The sequence below is a fragment of the Staurois parvus genome, unplaced genomic scaffold (assembly GCF_062004578.1).
Source record: "Staurois parvus isolate SC_StPar_1 unplaced genomic scaffold, SC_StPar_1.0 ptg000549l, whole genome shotgun sequence".
Classification (NCBI taxonomy): domain Eukaryota; kingdom Metazoa; phylum Chordata; class Amphibia; order Anura; family Ranidae; genus Staurois; species Staurois parvus.
This window is the reverse complement of record NW_028318345.1, coordinates 8,570,254-8,592,539: the sequence shown is the minus strand read 5'-3', so window position 1 is coordinate 8,592,539 and position 22,286 is coordinate 8,570,254. Positions and strand designations below refer to the sequence as shown.

Genomic DNA, 22,286 nt, shown 5'->3' with positions numbered 1-22,286 from the left:
TATACTTCTTATTCCCGTGTTAATTTCAAACGTTAAGGCCCCTTTCCATGGGTGTTTCAATCAGGTCTGCCAGTCAATCTGTCAGGTGGACCTGTTCGGAAGGTCCATGCATCCCTATGGACACAAGTCCATTTACACCCGCCTACCTCCAGGTCTGATCAGGCATGTTAAAAAAAAAAAAAAAAAAAAAGGAAGAGGACTGCGTCCTTTTCTATTTTTTGTGGACTGGAGGTAGCCAGATGTAAATGGTCAGCAGAATCTCTGCCAGTGTGAAAGGGGCCTAAAAACTGTTTATTTTCTGCAGTGCCTTTTAATGCCACCCCTTCCTTTTCATTGTTGGATATGCATGCCTTATTGAAACTAATTACTATAATTCAGGTGATGTCCATGGGGACATTTCTCTAAGACACAAAACACTGACTTTCTAGTAACTCTCCTGGCATTTAATTAGTGCCTTTAAATGTGTATTGCATCACTACATCTAATGGCACATTACAATGTGTATTTTTTTTTTCACCCTTCATAGCGATTTATCTGTAGTGTTTTTTTTTTTTTTTTTTTAAATGTGTTTAGTAAGGTTTTTAACTGAGCACTGTATGCCTAAAGCAGGGTATACACTAGTAAGACTTTCAAACAAAAATTCTTATGAAAAATTGTACTATGGCTTGACAGCTGTCTGTGTTTGCTTTTAATTTGTACATGATTGTAATTTTCCAGACAAAAACCACATACATTGTTAGAAAAACATTCTTTTGAGAGAAAATTTTCATCCTGCTCCTTCACATTTTCTCATCACTGTGCTTGAATTGATTTGACCCCATGAATCTTCTTACAATGAAATTGTTGACTGAAATTTTACTAGTGTATACCCAGCTTCCTTGCGTGGTTTTCCTCTGGGTACTCCGGTTTCCTCCCACACTCCAAAGACATGCTGGTAAGTTAATTGGCTCCTGTCTAAACTGCCCTAGTTTCATCCCTTGCCATGCGGGATCTCCTGCATGGTGGGGGTTGGGGAAACACCTGGCAACCTACCCTGTAAAAATAATTGCTAAGAGAATTCATGGAAAAAGACGCCTACGAGTGACGGTCCATGCAGTCGCCAAGGGTCGGATACGTCTGATTGGATAGATAGATACCCAGCTTCAAGTTGGCCCTAGATGCATTTTTTTTTTTTTTGATGAGCCAAATTAATATTTGTGTCATTCTCAAAACATTTGGCCAGGGCTGTAGATGAGCTTTTCTTGAGCTACAAGCTTCAAGGTGGTTTCAGTCCCAAAATACTTCAATGGGAAAGTGTGAAAATGTTTTTGTTTCTATAGTAACTAACTTTCCATTTGCAAAAAAAAAAAAAAAATACTTGTCGTTTGGCCATTTCACCTACACACCTTTCCTAATGGCATCAGCGTTTGGCAGAGAAAAATACACTTAATGCATTTAGGCACGGCAAGAACTTGGGTGATAATTTCTTTGGCCAGAATAATAAATTACTCTGTCGATTGAAATGAATCAAATGCTAAGCACTCCTAGCGTTAACACACGTTTACACGCATCAAGTGTTTCTTCTGCAAAAATACTGCTGCTTCGGGACACACTGGCATTGGGGTTTTTTTTCTGCCTCTAAATGCCTATGTATGAATGGACACATAGGCTACCATGCAGGGGCATTTAGAGCAGTGTTTAAAATGTCCAGTGTGCACGAGGTTTAAAGATTGTTCCTGTTGACTTGATCTTAATATGCGACACCAGTTAGCCCAAGTATTTAGCAGTTCGGCTGTGTAGAGGCTGAAGAAATCATTGTCACATACTATGAAATCTCCCAGTGAGCGGTAGACAATTCCCATTTTTGTGAAGAAAGGGGAAGCCTTTTAGTATACATATGCAGTGCTGTATCCAGTAGTTTAGAAAATCATGGTACTTCCTATTGATGTGATGATTAATGCAACTCATCTCCCCCATCAATGAGCGATTCAGTCAGAAACATGCTGTTTTGTGGGAAAAGACAACCCTATTCAGTGCACCCAACTCATGGTCATACAGATGTTCTCTTTTATTGGATAAGGGGGGGGGGGTGAACTATCCTCAAAAAGTCAGTCCAACCACAATGGATATGCAAGTTTGGTTAAAACCTAACCCGATACAGAGGTTCACTTCTTGACCACTAACTGGTGGACCCTCCTTTAGACAACCCTCTCTTTAGCAATGCTAACAATATATAGTTTAGTATTTCAGAAATATGTTGACTGAGCTTTATTACACTTAGAAGTATACTCATCTAACATCCATAGCGGTGTCTCATGGAATTTCAGGCCCTGTTCACACCACTCTACTGCATTAACGTGCATTGCGTTAAGGCAGTCATTAAAGCTTCACTATAATGGGCAGTGGAATGAACTTCATTTGAATGGGCTGCCTGACACAACCAAAATGGTGCAGGTACTATTTATTTATTTTTTTTAAAAGCGCACACTAAAACAGTTTGTCACAGCATGTTAAGGGCTGCTGAAATGCTTATTCATCAGTCAGTACATGGAAATGCCATTCAGAATGAATGGCACTGCATCGCACATTACTGAAGCATGATGGTGTGAATGGGATCTGCTTCCTCCATCCTAGACGCCCATCCGCTAAGTTGACCAACTGGTTTTAAAACATTTTTTACTCATTGACCTAGAACACAGTCATATCAAGAAAGTCAGAGGTACTCGATTGCATATTTGTTCTGAATTAAAGCAAAAAATAAAAAACCAACAACCAAGCAACCAGAAAGCGAGATCAGAAATGGCAGCCTCTGTTTTTGTCATGAAAGGTATCCTGTGTGTACAGCTTCTGACACAAGACAACTGTTTTTACATTATCTGTAACTCATCGGAAGAGTTTTCTCATGCTTCCTTAAAGCTAATTTTATCTGAAAGAGAAGAGTCTGTTGACTTCAGGATTATGCTATCTTTGTCTTTCCTGTGAAAAGCAATGTGCCCATATTGACTTCAAAGAGAACACTGTTAACCAAAAAAAAAGAAAAAAGGTGGGCACAAAGCTTCCAGTTTTAACCACCTCCCGCCTGGCCGTTGTATATAAACAGCCGGACAGTGGCAGTGCAGGGTCAGGTGGCCGTTGATAAATGGCCTCCCTGCACCCTGCTTGTGCGTGCTCCCTGGGAGCGCTCAGCACCACGATCCGGTGCTCGCTGTGTCCTCCGGACACAGTGGAACACAGATCGGACGGAACCTCTGTGTGAGGTCCCAATCAGGTGATCACTGATTGCCCAATCAGTGATCACATGCAGAGTAGTAAGCAAGATGTCACTCGTGACATCATTGCTTATTACGTGTGATATCTGTGAATGATCACAGAGGTCACATGGTACAAGGCTATTCACAACAGCCTTGTACCATGTGACAAGTTGTGACCAATCACAGCTCACTCAGTAGTTCTCAATGGCTGCAAGAATGCAGCTAGAGAGAAGGAGAAATGATTGCTTTTACATCCTTTATGGGTGTAAAAGCAATCAGTGTAAAAAAAAAAAAATCACCCCCCCACAAGTAGTAGTGTCACCATGGTGAAACTGTACTGCTAGGGTGACGGTATATAAAAAAAAAATAAAAATATAAAAAAAAAGTTTAAAAATTATAAATTTTTGGTTATAAACTAATTTGGGTTATTTTTTTTTTACTAAAAATATAAACGGAATACATTTTGGCAACGATTTATGATGAAATACTATTTGCAAAATTATATAAGAAAAACACTTTCTTCAAAATTTTTGGACTTTTTTAATTTACATAGCAAAAAAAATAAAAATCCCAGTGGTAAATAAATACCACCAAAATAAAGCTTTATCTGTCTCAAAAAAATATGGGTACAGTGTTACATGACCGCGCAAAGTGTGATAGCACTGAAAGCTGAAAACTGGCCTGGACAGGAAGGGGGTAAAATTGTCCGGACTGGAAGTGGTTAAGGAGAACCGGTCCAAAACTCAGCTACTGAGCTTTGTAAGGATCATCGTCAAGCAATCTATTACAGACCCCAAAACCAGGGCATTCAAAGATGTAAATTCTGGCACTAACCCCTTTAAGTTGGACTGTGAGGCTACCAGTTAGCTGATGGGCCAATAGGGTGTGGCAAGCATCAGTGGAAGAGCTAGTTCTTGGCATTTTTAGGAAATGACAATTTAGGTTTTGAGGCTTCTGGGAGCTTCCGACTACCATTTTTGTAATCCCTGCCGACAGCATCTTAAAATCCTCATGCACGCTTGTTTTTACAGCTGCCGTGTTTGGCTTTTGATGTTTTTTTTCTACAACCAGTAAACCCCCCAGCATGTTATCCTATGTGTCCATGCACACACAGACTGTAATCGATATTTTTCAGCTGGAAAAAAACCCCAGAACTAGAGAGTTTCTAGGGGAGTTTTTTTAGCTGTAAAAACACTAATGCTGAAAAACGCAGTAAAATGCTGCAAACAGGCATTTTTGGACTTTCGATTAAAAAAAAACGCTAAAAACACGAAAGACGTGGCTAAACGCTAAAAAAACTAGCTGAAAAACTCAAGTTTTTTAACGTGACTTTACTCAGCTAACGTTACCAGTGTTATCAAAACGTCCAGTGTGTATGAGGACTTAGGAAAACATTTCTCCTGTATTTCCGCATGACCCGTGATTACAACTCTTCCAGGCAAAGTTAAGTATTCAATAGGCTAGTTGGCAAATGTTTACCTTTTTATCTTGGGTCCTCCATTTAATTATAAGCAGCAGACTTTTCTCATGCTTCAGTGAAGGCAGCATTGTGAAGCTCTCTCAGACACTTGTGGCTGCTTGACTGCTTTGCAGTAATCACATCTGTAGGCAGGTCTGTTACAATTGTCCTGCTTTGCCCTGGCCAGCATACAGCTATTCTGCAGAATACTAGGCATCGGCAATGGCAGAGGAATTTCTAAATTTATTCAACCTGCCCCTCTCCCCCAAGCACAGTAATGCTAGTAATATGTCTGCACAGTCAAAGTACAGGCATAAAACAAAGGTGCTGATGTTTGTCACTTATTACTGTGCAATGAGCAGCGACAGGGGAGTTGAGAACTCCTGTCACTGCTGATGCCTACTAGCCCTCAGCACTGCTGTATACTGGCAAGTCAGCATTGGGAGGAACAGAAGTTCTCAACTCCACTGTCACTGACTGCAAAACCACCTCTCAATCCATGGCTAAGCCTGTTTCTATTCAGGATTTTTAAAAGTGCTGTAGGGCACAGGCACAACAAAGGAGAAGGTCTTAGATTTACATGGGCCAAATGCTGTCTGTGGTTAGAGTGCTATTGCTACAGATGAAGGTTGTGGCTGTGTACAAAAGCCTTTTTTAACCAGGGTGCCTTCAGGCTTCTTCAGGGGTGCCTTGGCAAAATGCATAAAATTTGTATACAAGACAGCAGATGGATCAAGCCTTCCTATTAGTACACAAACCACAGGCTCTCTGTGTACTTTCACAGCCTTCTAGCATCCTAACAACCACTGACATCAGTTGATAAGCCGATAAGTTAATCAGTCGACAACTGAGCATCCAGCCACCCTTAGGGAGAACTTTTTCAATGGTTCCAGGAAACACGTTACCTCCACGGCCGTGGATAAGGGGGTATCACCAGTCCTCCTCTACCAGGGTTAGGCCGCAGCAAAAACACATCAATCTGTCTGTATGGAGCTACAAAAGTAGCTCCAAAACTTTTTTTTTTTTTAGCTGCAGGTGTTCTGCTTTAGGTGACTTGGAGTGGAGATGTAAACTATCACCATAGAGTAATATTGATTTTGTTCTCCCTGAGCATTTTGGAGCTTCGCGGTCCAAAACGTTCAGGTGTAAATGGGGCCTAGGGTCAGTAGCATTTTTGTGCTGTTAGAATCCAGGTGTCATTCAAGTGCAGTGGGAGTTACCGGATGGGTCTACTTTACAATGTAGACTTCTCCATTTATTGCCTGCTAAAAAGGCCAGTGCAGCCATGGGCCACAGCTACAGTGCAGGGAAAACACTTTTTTCTGTGTGTCTAACACTGAGAAAAGAGGAAATAGCTGAAATGCAATATTAAGCACATTTACAAAAAAAGTTAAGCCAGAGCTGGACTTGAAGGACATCAGAACATCTACTGTACAGATCCTGTCCAATAAACTTGCAATTAAGGCCCCTTTCCAGGTGGACCGATCAGGTCCGCCTGTCCGTTTTTCAGGAGTACCCAACTGGACCATCCAATGCCCTCTACGGAGCGGCGGATGTAAACGGACGTGTACCCGCTTACCTGGTGATCCTATCAGTAATTGCTGTGCTGTCCTAGGATGACAAAACTGAAAATAGCCATACATGGGTCAGTTTATTTTATTTCAATCAGCCAGCGAGCTGATAGAACGAACAAAAAAATAAAAACCTGGATTCCCCTATCCACACATTCAAGGTGGCTGGAAGAATTCTTTCTGCTGTGTTATTGTATTCTGACAGTGGGAATCCTTCTCTGTCAGAATACACTGAACAACACTGCAGGTTGATTTGGGGAGCAGGATAGAACCATACTGCTCATATTACTTTGTCAGAAGGTAAGCAAGGTAGGAAGCAGAAAATAAATGAATATTCTAGCCAATAGAATGCAAACACTAGATGTACCTAAACACATTTGCAATATGTGGCTTGTACCACTTTATTTAAGCAGCTTTTTCCTGCCAAACACAATATTAAACCCAATCTTTTTTGGTAAAATATTAGGCCGTATTCATGCATAGTGCATTGACCAACGTTCCACTGCATTATAAAATGCTGGTTACCGCAAGGACACCAAGAAAACAACTGTTCTCTGTGAATCCCATTCACACAATGCATTTTATCACACCGAATGTTCGCTGGATCGCATGTCGCTGTACAGAAGAGCAACACATTGCTCTGCTGTACAGTGACATGAATGACATGTAGTTTTGTAAGCTTCAGATAAAGTTAAATGGGGGGAGACAAGGGGAAAAAAAAAAAAAAAAAAAAAAGGGAGCAGTGTGACCCAAATTACACACTTTAAATGCCTTTACAGGTCATTTATTAAGAGTGAACCATGAACCATGTCCCAAGAATTATACTCTCATTCTGATAATCACGGTGATATCTTTATACAGTCTACAGGGATCTAGTACACCCCCCCCCCCAATATCTCCCCTGTAGCCAATCAAGCACAGGACTGTGCTTAATTATCTGTTTATCCTGCATTTCAGCTCAGACTATGATAGCTGTGGAACTGGAAATACTCAGAGATGAGCGTTTCTACATTCAGTGATCACAGAGCAGATCGGGGGGGGGCTGCATATTTGATTTGTTTCTGCTCTTTATCCTGAATCTATCTATTGTGGTCCCAGGCTCCCTGGAGTACAGTGATTAAGTGGTTCTATAGCTGCCTGAATCACTGTTACGGAAAAGATGGTCACTGGCTGGAAATAATAACAATAAAAAAAAAAATTATACCAAGCTCATGACTGTTGCTGCAGTGTGGGCCTGTTTTGACCAGTTGAAGTCCAGTCGTTTACATATGGCATATGGACGACAAGAGGTTAAAGTGGTTGTAAAGTTTTTTTTTTCTAAATTAAAACAACAAACATGTTATGCTTACCTGCTCTCTGCAATGGTTTTGCAGGAAAACCCAGGAGAACCGAGGCTCTTATGCACAGTGCTGGATTGAGATTTGGCTCAAGTAAGTATTGGGGGGAGGAGCTGCACACTGAAGGTTTTTTATTTTTTTTACTTTCATGCATGAAAGTAAAAAACCTTCAGCCTTTACAACCACTTTAAACACTGCATCAGTTTGGATTTATGCAATTGTTACATACGTAGTATACTAATACGTTGCTGAGTTGCCTTACAGTGACCTTCCAGGTTGTGATTGTGCATTTTTTTTCTAATTAAACTCATGCTTATCTACACAGGTTTATTAAACAGCCCTGGATTTATTTTTAGCATACAGCCTACAATGGTGATTCACATGTCCTCCCTGGAGATCATTTCACCAACAGAACTGGCGGACAACAATCTATAGCTCTGGGAGCACTATACAAACTCTTACACCTTACATTTTTAAAAGAACCAGATCTGCTCAGCAGTTGAATCTGCACTTCTTTAAGAAAATGCTGGGCATTGGTTTGTCATGTAAAGAGGAAGAGGAAATGTAAAAAAAAGAAAAGAAAAAAAAAAAGCCACCTGTCAATAGAAGTGAAAAAAAAAGAAAAAAAAAAAAAAAAACCTGACAGAAACCAGCTGAGATGAATCACTGTGTGTGTGAGATAAAAATGTACAGACTACACAAGAAATCTCTATTTTACTGGACAACAGGGCTAAAGTTCTATAGGTGCATTTTTTTTTATTTTTACATTTTTTTTACTTATTTTTTAGAATAGGGAAAGATTAGGTTTCACTGCTATCCAGTGCTCCGTTAGGCAACTGCGTCACCCTCTGAAAAGCAATCTGTGGTGGATAGCCTTTGCAGAAGGTGTTTGACAGAAGGTGAGAAGGCATTATGTTGCCTCCCCAATGCCTGTTTGAACCCGTACCACATGCACTTGTATGGTGATTAGGCCTCGTGAGCACTGCATATTTTTTCAGCTGCTTTTTTGGGGATGTCTGGTGTGTGTTTTTTTTCTGCCTCTAAAACACCCCTGCATGCTAGCCTATGTATCCATGCACACGTAGGCTTTAACAGTTTAAAGCCAGAACTAAAAAAAACACACAACACTGCCAGTGCATCCAGGGGTAGCAGTGTTTTGGCAGAAACAGAAAAACACCCGACTGTCACTTGTAAACACACCTAAGCACTAGGCACATTTAGCGCTTCAGTGTTAATACATTGCAATGACTAGAATAAATTATTATTCTGGTCAATTAAATGGATTTACGCCTGGTGCTTGGCGCACCTAAACGCTTTACACACTATTGCAAGCATTGAGCGTTCTTGCTGCAAAAACGCTGCTGCCAAGAGGAAGGCTTCTAGGAGAGTTGACACACCATCCTGTGTCCATGAAGCCTTACAGTGCATGCTCATCACTTAGGTCATGTTTGCTTGGCATTGGGACTCTCCACTGCACATGACACGGTATAAATGGCAAAGCATCATGGCCGCATCACATCTACATCCCCGTCTATTGCATTTTCAGCTTGAAAAAAAAAAAAACCCAACACCACACACACCTTCTGTGTGCAGGCTCCCACCCCCCAATCTTTACCTGAGCCCTCTCCAATCCAGCGACGTTCGACACTCTGCTTTCTGGGGACTCTTCCTCCTCATTGGCAATCACAGCCAGTGAGTCAATGAGGGGAAGGTGGGGGGTGGGGCCGAGCTGCGGCTCTATGTGTCTTATGGATGCATAGAGCAGCAGCTTGGAGACGCGCAAGCGGCTTTCCCTGGGGGAACTGTTAGAGGGGGAGGAGCCAGGAGCGCCAGTGGGGACCCAAAGAGGATCGGGGCTGCTCTATGCAAAATCACTGCACAGAGCAGGCAAGGATATGTTTGTTATTTTAGAGAGAGAGAAAAAAAAACAAAAAAAAAAACAGCTTTAGGGTCACTTTAAGTTGGAGTGATTGGAGGGCAGTAAATGCATCTCAACCGCCTGTTTTTACCACCCTTCCTCAACCACAAGTTCCCCCCCCCCCCCGCCCATTCCCATTTTGTTTTGGGGGGGGGGGGGGTTGTATTCTGAGCCTCATTATGGAGAGTTCCCTTCATTTCCTGTCCCACAGTCAAAGCCACAGTCAAAGCAGAAGTGTCAATAAATATCTCCAAAGGAAGCAAATGCTTGGTTGTCACCAGAACCAGTGTCCCTGCTGGAAGATTTCTCTTCTCTTCCTGTTCTGGGGACAATCCAAAATTTGGCAGTTTCTTTCACGCTTGGTGATGATAAACACAACATATAGAGAGGGTGAATCTCCACTGATCATGCCGCAGACAGTATTTGAATACCTCCCCACTATCCAAAATGTAAAAAAAAAAAAAAACAAAAAAAACACACACCACACCTTACCTCTGGTTATACATTAAAACAAATGTAAATGTAATAACTAAAATATCATGTAGCTTTAAGTGAAACCTTTGCCAGAAAATTAAGCCCTGCTAGATCAGTTCAGACTGGCCCCTATTGCAGGTAAGGGCTATGTAAAACATTAAAAACAGGTGTCTATTGTGTTTAAAATCCAGTAATACACTTCCTCACTCAGCTCTGCACATGCTCTGTTGCTATCCATTTAGGCACTGCTGTATCTGTAGAGGCCGATCTGGCAGCCTTAAAGTGATAGTAAAGTCTGTACCTAGAATAAGGCTTTCCTGTAGGTACTGTAAATATCTCCTAAACTTGCACAATGTAGGAGATATTTACTAGTAACGCAGCACCAGCGCATGCTCTCTGAAGAAACCACAGGCCTGTGCTGTTCCTTCAGAGCTGTGTGCCATAAAATGTGACTCCCGCACGCATGCGTGGGAGTGACATCATCGCGGCTCGGTCATTCAAGAAAGACCTAGTAAGGACTGGGTAAAGATGGTAGTCCTGTCAGCGGCGATAGTGTGCCACTGGGGGGCTTTGTTTTAAGGCAGGTTTCACATAATCTGCTAGCATGCAACACACATTATGACATCTTGTAGGGGAAACATTTTTTTTTCTTCTCAATTACAAGGTAATTACTACCGATTTAAAGCAGAATTAAACTCTTATCCTTTAGCCTAGGTTCACAGTGATGCGCACCACAACCGCACCCCACTCATGCGAACAACTGTGGGTGTGTATATTAAGTTAACAACACCCCAAAATCGGTCCACAAAATGTACAGAATCGGATCACATAGGTGTGTATACCCATGCGATCCGATTCTAGTGCAGACCAAAAAAGGGTCCTTCACCCTTTTGGTGCGGATGCGGTGCGATTTGATCCATAATGTATGGCTCAAATTGCACCACACAGAAATCACATGTGTTATGCACAGGAATGTGGTGCGGTTCCTGTGCGAATCACAAGTGATGTACCGCATCAGTGTTGAACCCAGGCTCACAGTCAAGGAAGCTGCTTTTATTTGATCTCCAACTGCCAAACCAGCCATTTGATGGTTTGACAGTTTCAACTAAACCCAACAATTTAATGGTTTCAGAAAACAGTTACATTCCTGGAATGCTGGAATTGCTGTCACATTTTCTTGTGTCCACTTTATGATTTACTGTTTCGGTGCTTTGGACTTTAGCACAATGGCAGCCTCCAGCGAGAAGAAACAGGAGCAATGCTGAAGGCAATTTACAGCACACACTCATTTTGGTGGCATGATTATTAATGTGGATTGTATGTTCCTTGATAAACAGCATTTTTTTAATCACGTGTTATGGGTAAGGTTCCGCATTCATTTAAAAAGATCACGTTCACTCTTAAATTCTGCAGCTTTTGGTAAAATAAGGGCTCGTTCACGCTTGACTGTTTTTCCAACTCTTGCCAAACGCCCCTATAGCGTTTAACAAGCGTTGGCCCAGCATTTGCAGAGTGTTTTTAACGCTCCACAAACGCTGCATGCGCTTTTCAGCGGCAATTGCTAGGCATTTGCCGAGCGTTAAAAACGCCCCACAAACACCTATAATGAAGTTTGAATGGTGTTAACGCTCCGCAAACACCCCGCAACTGCGTCGCAACCGCACCGCAAATGCCGGCCGGGCGTTTGTGGAGCGGCACCATAGACTTGAATAGGAGGCTTAAACTCCTCCTGACTCGACCAGAGGCGTCCGTTTTGCCGCAACGCTAACGCTCCTGTTTGAACAGCACTATGTGCTGCAATGTGCAGAATTTTCCCAGGCGTTTGGGAAACGGTAAAAATGCTTCCCAAACACCTGTCTGCCGCTTGCTAACAAGGCTAGTGTGAATGTAGCCTTACTGTGCCCTGGTTCAGGCACATACTGCTATGGGACAACACTGTTCCTGTCTCCCAATTATTCTCCTGCATTATCACTATCATTGGAGACCAGAAGCAGCTGTGTAAGTTTTTGTTTATTAATATCTTGCAAACAAACATAATAAAAAACATTTACATATATAAATAAAATATATATATAATTAAACAAAACCAGTTTTTTTCAGCAGAAGCAGCTGTGTATCAGCACAATGAGCAGGCGTGTGCAGCCACTGTAACCATGAGGAAGTGGAAGTTGAACAACGATGAGCAGAAGCCACTAGAGTGTATGTAGGCAAGATTTGATTGTAAAGAGGCTAAAAGGAAATCTGGAACCCTAAAGCTGATCATACACAAAGGGAGATTTACCAAGCCTGGGTTCGCACCGGTGCGACTTGTCATGTGATTGGACTTTTCCGCAATGGAACCATTCAAATCTGTGCGACTGACTCCGTCGGAGTGGCAATGATTTTGAAAGTAGTGCCTGCACTACTTTTTGCGATTTTATGTTATTTGCGTAGCCATGTGTGCATGAAGTTGCACAGATGTCTTCCAAGTCACACTGACATGCAACTTTGCTATCCTGTAACTTCACTTGAAGTCACAGGATTTAAAAGTCGGATTCGGTGTGAACCTGACCTTAAACTGGAGCACTCAAGAATCTGGTGCAGCTGTGCATGGTAGCCAATCAGCTTCTAACTTCAGCTTGTTCAATTGAGCTTTGACAATAAAACCTGGAAGCCGATTGGTTTCTGTGCAGAGCTGTACCAGATTTAGTAAATCAATCCCATAGACAGACACCATCTGACAGATTCCTCCATCTACATTACACAGTGTGGACAGACAAATCTCCCACAGTTATTATATTGTGACAGCTGGTCAGCTGGTCCCATCAGAGGCTGGCTGTCAAAATACAGAAAGTGATTAAAAGATGACCATTATAGCCACCCTGTCAGCGGTAAATGGTTTCTCTCAAGCCTCTAATTGCTACTTTTGCTAGTCTGTTAAAAGGCTGAAAAATGACAGCGGAATGTACAAATTAAAAAACTGTTAAAAGTTAGACCAGGAAACAAAAAAAAAAAAAAAAAACCTGCTATGTTGAGAGTGATAATGTCATTTTATTTAGTACTATAATTAGGGCCAGTTCACACTACAAAAATGCATTCCGGATAAGTTTTTGCATACAGCTCACACCACACCCAGAAAAAATGCAGCATGTTCTACTTTTTTTTCCTCACCAGAAACTGACTGCACTGATGTAAACCAGGGCCATTGGAATACATGGAAAACACTGTGTATGCATTTTTGATGCAGAAAAAAAAAAGTGCACTGAACTGCTTCTAGTGTGAAGTAGCCCTTAGGCCACATTCACATCTCTCAATTTGGGATCAAAGGCAGAATCATTGCAACTTTGCCAATGATTCCAAATTGTACATCAATCACTGCCCATTGTGAGTTTGGGTGCCATTATCTCTTAATAGCACCCCAAATGCAATGCGATCCAATTCAGCTGCGCAACAGAATTGCATGGCAAATCGAGCCTGTCAAATTTTGTCACCTGAAAAAGAAATTATTTTTTTTTTCAGGCAACAAACCCGTATGAATGGACTGAAATGGCTGCTCTATGTGACACGCAAAATTGCATGACAATCAGCTGTCAAGATCGCATAACAGGAAGTGTAAATGCAGCCTTGAAGTACAAGTTTATGTTTTCATGAAAAAAAATTAAAAGCTGAATGAACACACTTCACCCACCCCACTCCCCTGGTCCTCGCTGCATTTACCTATCTGGATGATTAGCTTTCACTGCCCGGATCAGAGTGATTCTGACTGGGCAGCACTGGCACGTGACTTCTTTCACCAATTAGAATTGCTCTAATCAATACTGACATCCCTGAAGGATTTTTGTTTTGGTGTTTACACTAAGTGGAACTAAAGGCAAAACCTTTTTTTCAGTTTGGAGAAGCGAAAGTGAGGGTTATAACCCGTCAGTTTTTGCCATATGTGTCTCATTTAGAGACTTCCCATCACTTCCTGCCCTATAGCCACAACAGGAAGTGAGAAAATCTCCCACAGGGTTGCCAGAACTAGTAACCCCATTTTCCCCTCTAATTACTGTTCTGGGGACAGACTAAGTTTTAGGATTTTTTTTTTCTTTTTAAAACAGGGGAATAAGAGTGAATCTCCCCAACAGGGAAAAAAATGTTTTTCCTTTAGTGGTATATTAAAGCAGTGTTAAACTAAAAGCAAACATTTAGTTTACTGCAGCTTACCAATTCATAAGCTGCAGCTGTAAATTAAACTTAAGAAGGAGCTCCAGTCTCCTCCCAAAAAATTAAGTCCGCTGCTTCAAATACTGTAGCTGCTGACTTTTATTATAAGGACACTTACCTGTCCAGGGAGCCAGCAATGTTCTCACCTGAGCCGATTCTTCAATTGGTTTTGGGTCCAGGCGCAGGTATCTTAGGCATGGGAAACTGGTTGTAAAGCCAGAAGGCTTCACTGTTGGTTTCCTTCCACGCATGCCTGAGTCGTACTGCGCTATGCGAGTAGTCTTGCGGTCTTTTGGGACCTGTGATGGAGGGGGGGGGGGGGGTTTGGTGTCCTGAACATTGCCAGGACGATCTGACCAGAAGTATCAAAACCAGGTACCCACTCTCCCCTTCCCCCCTAAAAAGTGTCAAATGTGTCGGTAGAAGGGGGAGGATGCAAAGAACCAGAACTTCCCCTTTTGGGTGCAGTTCCACTTAATTAGTCTCTACTAAACCATGATTTGTAAACCACTGGGGCCCCTTGACTGCTTTGCACAATCTATTAAAGGGTCAGTTCACGTTACTTGCAGTCCAGTGCATTTTTCTGCATCAAAAACGCATTGATAGTGGTCACATGATTTCCAATGGCATTGTTCACACCAGTGCAGTCAGTCCCAGGAAAAAAAAAAAAGTAGAACATGCTGCATTTTTCCCCACAATGAACTGTACTGGAACGTGGTAAAGTGCAGCAAAAATGCACCAGAACGGATATGTTCCTATTTAAGTTGAAGAAAGAGCAATGGGAAAAAAAATTTATCAAAATGGGCTGGAACGCATTAAAATGTGCATACAGAATCGCATCCAGAACACATCTGGATTGCATTTCTATAGTGTGAACTGACCCATAAATGAACTGATGCAGGCCATAGACGGGTCGAAAACCGGCCGTTAAAAAAAACAAAACACAGTCGTTCAATAGGCTGACGTTACCGACGGTAAAAAAACAACAACGGCTGATTATCATCCCGTCTACAGCCGGCATTTAATTACTTCTGTCCCTGCAGAGAGCTCCGCTATTATATTTGACATGAAAAAGTATTGCAGTTGCAGCAATGTATCTATTTGTATCCATTTCGGATACACGGTTTTATTCGCATACAAATAGATACATTGTTGCAACCGCAATACTTTTTCATGTCAAATATAATAGCGGACTGGAATTCTTATTTCTTCTTCTTGCAGGCCACAGCTCATGCACAGATTTTTTTTTTAATCGGTAAAAAGATTGGCCGATTTGCCCATCATTGCCGGGAAAAATCAGCCGATTTTCTTCCAACTTCACCGATAAAAAAAAAAAAATGTGCCAAAACCCCGAAAAACGGCCGACCAATTAACCCATTAACAGTGCGAAGATCAGCCGATTTTTTTTTCCGACCCATCTGTGGCCTGCACAAAGCTGGTCATACACCTTTAGACTCTCCTTCAAAATGTTTATTTTCAGAATGCTCCTTTCATTTTCCAATGGGGCCAAACAGGTGTTCATTCCCCCCTATAGCCGGAGCAGGATGGAAACAAACTAAAATTCTAACAGCAAATGTGGTTCTCGTTATGGAAACATAGTACACATACAATGAAACCTGTTTAAAAAGCCTGGAGTTCCATTCAAACAACAGGACTGGATGACAGTTTATGGGCTTTCAAATTCTGCCAATAAGGAATGTTCTAATGAATGATGTCTTACCAGCCTTTGTATGGCCAGCTTGAAGTGATAACAATACACTCATTCTCCAAGCATCATCCACAAACAACCACTCCTTAAACCTGTCTTAAAACTGCATTCTATTGCAGTTTACCAATCATTCGATGTGGCGGCTGCATTCATTTTCTTTTTTGTAGGCTTTTCCTCCTCTGTTTTCACCTGGTGATCTAGCTAATAGCACACCTCCAGTATTAGGGAGACAACTCTCTGGATGAAGGAGGACAGGAGGTACAGCAGCACAGTCAGTCTTGTAGGGAGAGAAGTGTTAGATGTACCAGCAGATTTAGATACACTAACAAATTGAAGCCAAACTCCAGCTGATACTTTAGGCTCCATGCACACTGGGCATTTTAATAATGCTGGTAACGTTAGCTGTGTAAAGTCACGTTAAAAACGTGAGTTTTTCAGAAATTTGTAGAGTTTTTGCATTAGCGTTTACAATTTTTTTTTTTCACACACAAAATAAATAAATAAATAAAATTTTTGCTCAAACAAAATGCCCAAAAACACCAGTTTGCTGCATTTTTCAGAATTAGGGTATTTTTACAGCTAAAAATCTCCTCTAGAAACCTACTAATTCTGGGGTTTTTTCCAGCCAAAAAAATGCTGATTAAAGCCTATGTGTGCATGGATACATAGGATAACATGCTGGGGAGCTTACTGGCTGTAGAAAAAAAGCCCTCAAAAGCCAAAAACAGAAGCTGTAAAAATATCTAGTGTGCATGAGGACTTATAATCAGCAAGTTTTTTTTTTCCTTTTGGGAGAAGGGTTTTACATTAATCACTTGCCCTCCAGAGGATTTACCCCCCCCCCCCCCCTCCAGACCAGGCCATTTTTTTGCAATACAGCGCTGCGATATTTTAACTAACAATTGCGCAGTCATGAAACGATGCACCCAAATGAAATTTATGTACTTCTCCCCCACAAACAGTGCTTTCTTTTGGTGGTATTTGATTGCCTTTGCGTTTTTATTTTTTGCGCTAAAAAAAAAAAAAAAAAAAAAAAAAAAAAAAAAAAAAAAGGACAGACAACTTTGAAATTTTTTTTTTATATATTTATGACGTTTTGCTATAAAACATATCCAGTAAAATGTTAAAAAAAAATATCAAATTTCGTCATAAATGTAGGCCAAAATGTATTCTGCTTCATGTCTTTGCTAAAAACAAAAATCCAAATACGTGTAAATTAATTGCTTTAGGTGAGAGTTAATAGCATCAACACATGATGATATAGATACTGGAATTTTTTTTACGGCGGGACTCCAGCGGACATTCTGACACTGGAGGGAACTGATTAACCGCCGAAGACATCCCTAGTGACACTAATGAAGTGATCAATGCTAAAAAAAAGCTCTGACATTGTACTAATGACACTGGGCAGGCAGGGGTTAACATCTGGGGCGATCTAAGGGTTACCTGTGTGCTGTTTTACTAGGGAGACATGCTGCTTTGTATTGCTCTGCAGAGCAATACAAAGCAGCATGTTGGTGCTGATAGGGGAAAGATCTGTGTTGTTTACATACAGACCTCTCCCCTGTCCCTGTTCCTCAGCGATCGCTGGATGCTGGTGGGGAGTCTCCAGCTGGGACCTGGTGATTGACAGCTGTTGCCATCAATGGCGGTGCAGGTGTGAAATGCAAAATCACAAATATATAGACATGATTTTGCGCAGCCCTGCCACCCTATAGCAGTAGTTCTGCTATAGAGTGGCAGGGAACCGGTTAATAAATAATAGGTGATCATTGTAAGCATCGCTCTCAGTAGTAAATGGATAGTCTAATCTCTGTAACTAATACATCTGCAGGACAGTTTGGTGTGCTGAAAAACAACAGACTTACTGGCTGGATCACCAGGTGAAAAAGCCTAAAAAAAAAAAAAAAAAACCGAATGCAGCCATCACATCTAAGAACTAGTAACAGCACAGTGGCTAAATGGTTAGCACTTCTGCCTGGCAGTACTAGGGTTGTTGGTTTGGATCCCAACCACGGCATCACCTGCCTGGAGTTTGCATGTTCTCCCTGTGCCTGCGTGGTTTTCCTCCGGGTACTCTTGTTTCCTCCCACACTCCAAAGACATGCTGGTAGGTTAATTAGATCCTGTCTAAATTGGCCCTTGTATGTGAATGAATGTGAGTTAGGGGCCTTAGATTGTACACCCCTTGAGGGTTAGGGACTGATATGAACGGACAATATATATGTAAAACAGTGCGTAAATTGACGGCGCTATACAAGTACCTGTAATAATTTGGCAGCACAGTGGCTAAATGATTAGCACTTCCGCCTGGCAGTACATGTACACGGGGCGTTTGGAAAACTCTTCTGGATGATGGAAACTGACTGCTGGACAACATAGATTAAAAACGTCTGTTTAGCTGCGTTTGCATACCGCATTTATGAGCGTTTAGAAGCATTTTTAAACGATAACCTCAGGAGATCCTCCCAAATGCCCAGAATGCACTGAAAAATAGTAAATTAACTATTTCAGACATTTTGAGAGAAATAGAGAGCAGAAGCAGAGAGAGTAGTATGTGTTGAGATGACCTGTCTTTCTGGTTGTATTCACTATGGATCCCATCATGAGCATAATGCAGCACGTTCTACCATTTTTTTTCCCCCTTACACGAAACCTGGAACTGACTGCGCTGGTGTACCGGGTCCATTTGAATACATGGAATAAACTTTGCATGCATTTCTGATGAAAAAAAGGCTCTGGACAGCATCTGGACATGGAACAGTTAAACACTTCTAAATGCAAACGCTTCTAAATGTGGTTAACCACGTTTAGGGCTCATGTACACTGCAGCTGGTAAACTGATGTTCAGGAACTGTTGAGTGTTTTTTTCAGCAGTCCCTGAACTCTCCTTAATGTTTTCCTATGTGTCCATGTACACATCTTCGTTTGCAGTCATTTACAGGCAGTTCAGTTTACAGTCATTTTTTTGAACGCACCAAACTTGCGTTCAGGAGTAGATTTCATCAGAATTTCAAATGCCAAATGCTTGTAAACACATGTAAATGCGGCTAACCACGTTTATAAGCATTTGAATTTTTTTTTTAACTCTTCCATTTCCAAATGCTGTCCAGAGCCCTTTTTTATCATGAAAAATGCATGCAAAGCGGTTTCCTGGTACTCAAATGGACCTGGTACACCATACTTTGAGGTTTCACATGAAAGAAAATATGTTAGACACTGCTGCAATAATTTCTGCACAGAAATGAGCTGGAACACATCCAAACACCACAAAAAAAAAAAAAAAAAAAAAAAAAGAAAAAAAAAAAAAAGAAAGGACAGCTAATCTCAACAAATACTGCTCTCTCTATTTCTCTCAAAATGTCTGAAATAGTATTTTTTTTTACTGTTTTTCAGTGCATTCTGGGCATTTTGAAAGGTCTCCTGAGGTTATCTTTAAAAAAAAGCTTCTAAACGCAAATAAACGCGCATAAACGCAGTATGCAAACACGGCTAAACAGACGTTTTTTAACCTACGTTTTTCAGCAGTCAGTTTCCATCCTTCAGAAGTGTCCTGTGTACATGGGGCCTAACACATGTTTACAAGTGTTTGAAACTCTGATAAAATCTACTCCTGAACACAAGTTTGGTGCGTTCAAAAAAATTACTGTAAACTTAACTGCCTGTAAATGACTGTGTGTACATGGACACATAGGAAAACACAAAGGAGAGTTCAGGGGCTGCTGAAAACACGCTGACCAGTAACTGAACGTCAGTTTATCAGCTGCAGTGTACATGAGCCCTAACGCATTCATCCTAATCCATTCAACACTAAGGCCCCATGTACACAGGACGTTTCTGAACGATGGAAACTAACTGCTGGAAAACGTAGGTAAAAAAAAAATCTGTTTAGCCGTGTTTGCATACTGCGTTTATGCACGTTTGCGTTTAGAAGCGTTTTTAAAAATAAGCACAGGAGAACCTCCCAAATGCCCAGAATGCACTGAAAAGTGGTAAATTATTAACTATTTCAGACTGTTTCAGAGAAATACACAGAGTAGAAGCAGAGACAGCAGTATGTGTTGAGATAATTAGGTGTGAGTTGCTCATTAACATTTCTTTTGTTCCCAAGCATGGGAAGGTGTGTGGTGGAGGGAGTCATTAAGGCCACCTGGCAGGGGGTCTTTATGAGGAATTTGAGGTGTGAATGGTCATTAACCTCTTCACACCGGCCGCACATAAACGTGTGGCCTCCCGGCATCTGTGCCTAGACGCTGAGCGGTCGCACATTTGCGTTCTATTAAAAAAGGACATATGTGCTGAGAGTGTTTGCACTGCACGCTCCCAGCACACATGTCCGGTACTCACGAAAAGGTCCCGATCTCTTTCGATCTGGACCTTTCCCGATCATGTGACGGCGCGTCATATGACCTTAAACCCCACCCTGCCTCCCGCCATCTGGAACCCTTAAAGGGCCAGGAGGTGCTGGCGTGAAGGGATTAACATATCTTTTGTTTCCAAGGGTGGGAGAGGTCTCAGGTGTGAATTGGTCATTCCAATGTGTGACAAGCTTGGTAGGAACATCCTGTGTTCAGTGTTTTGTCCATCTGAGCACCTTGAAAATGCTTTGCATGCATTTTTCATGATGAAAAAAAGGCTCTGGACAGCATCAGAAACTGGAAGAGTAAAAAAAAAAAATTTCAAATGCAAACACTAATAAATGTGATTTGCCGCGTTTACAAGTGTTTTGCGTTTGAAACGATGATAAAATCGATGTCTAAACTCAAGTTTGTTGCATTCAACAAAACGACTGTAAACAATTGTCTGTAAATGACTGTAAACGAAGATTTGTACATTAACACATAGGAAAACATTGGGGGGAGTTCAGGGGCTGCTGGAAAAAAAAAGCTGAACAGCTCCTAAAGGTGAGTGTATCGGCTGCAGTGTACATGAGCCCTAATGCAGGGTTAGCAGCACGTGAAGGGAGAGCGGAGTGTGCCTTCCCCCATACTCCGCCATCACACCCACACAGGATGCTCCAGGTCACACACTATTGCAGAGGTCTGTTAGCTGGGTACAGCCCTCTGCTGGTCTACACGGACCGAGCTCTCCTGCCCCTAGGACTCCATGTTCTATGGGGGATCTCATACCTCAGGTCTGTATTGCAGCATGGTGACTGGAAGGGTCAGCAGTACATGTGATCCATAGAGAAGAGCCGTCTTACCCCAGAACTCGTCCATGTAGGTGCGGTGTACATCCTCCGAGCCCGCACACTCCCATCTATGTGCTCTCCGCCGACACACTGTACTAACTACAGCACCGCTCTCAGCAAACAAGGCGCCGCCCACCGATCTCCATCCATCACTGCCTGGCAACTCCCTCGTAGCCCCGCCTCCTGCCGATCCCACACCTTTCTTCTCTTCTGGGGCGGCAGGACGTCTAGCTCACGTTGTGTTGTAGTCAGGGTGGGGGATCACAAGTCGTCTTCTAGGAAACGTGCCTGAGACTCAGGGAACAGGTGGCTGCGGGCGACTTCTGCCACCTCATGGCTTGGGCTGGTACTGCCACTCAGCTTCAGGAGTGCGAGCAGGTTTTATGTTGCTGACATACACTCAGGCGTCCTTTTATGAAACAGATTTCAGCGGCGATCCTGAGGATCGTTGCTGATCTCCGATCATTTGTGGTTAGGAAACAGATGATCAGTGGAGAACATGTTCATCTCAGCACACAGATGGGCAGTGTATGAAGGAGCGATGTCAGCCCTTCACTGGCGATCTGTGTTCTCCCTCCAGATTCTCCAGCCCAAAGGTGGAGAATTGGAGGAACTGCAAACGAAGCAGTGATAATTTACCTCAGCTTAGTAAACGATGTTTGATCTCTTACTGTAATCTCACATGATTATAGTAACATCAGTCGTTTTCCAGCGTTCAAAGCGTTTGTAGATCGCTTCTACCTTCATTCAGAGAAGTGATCTACACCGCTTCATAAAAAGGCATTCAGAGGAGAACTGTCTCCTCTGAGAATGCCGGAGAACTGTCTCCTCTGAGAATGCCGGAGAACTGTCCCCTCTGAGAATGCCGGAGAACTGTCCCCTCTGAGAATGCCGGAGACTGTCTCCTCTGAGAATGCCGGAGACCTGTCCCCTCTGAGAATGCCGGAGAACTGTCTCCTCTGAGAATGCCGGAGAACTGTCTCCTCTGAGAATGCCGGAGACCTGTCTCCTCTGAGAATGCCGGAGACCTGTCTCCTCTGAGAATGCCGGAGACCTGTCTCCTCTGAGAATGCCGGAGACCTGTCTCCTCTGAGAATGCCGGAGAACTGTCTCCTCTGAGAATGCCGGAGAACTGTCTCCTCTGAGAATGCCGGAGAACTGTCTCCTCTGAGAATGCCGGAGAACTGTCTCCTCTGAGAATGCCGGAGACCTG

At 42.3% G+C, this 22,286-nt stretch overlaps 1 protein-coding gene across 4 annotated transcripts in view; it reads right to left on the bottom strand.

Moving 5' to 3' along the window:
• GCNT1 (glucosaminyl (N-acetyl) transferase 1) overlaps positions 1-21,314 on the bottom strand; it is a 48,124-nt gene extending 26,810 nt beyond the window's left edge. For 2 of the 4 annotated variants that reach the window (XR_016315155.1, XM_089691092.1), the window contains exon 1: positions 21,086-21,314. The gene's annotated coding sequence lies outside the window, so the exon portion shown is untranslated. Of the gene's footprint in view, positions 1-21,011 lie in introns of all 4 variants that reach the window. The other 2 variants (XR_016315154.1, XM_089691093.1) reach the window with 1 other exon arrangement.
• Positions 21,315-22,286: the final 972 nt, after the last annotated feature.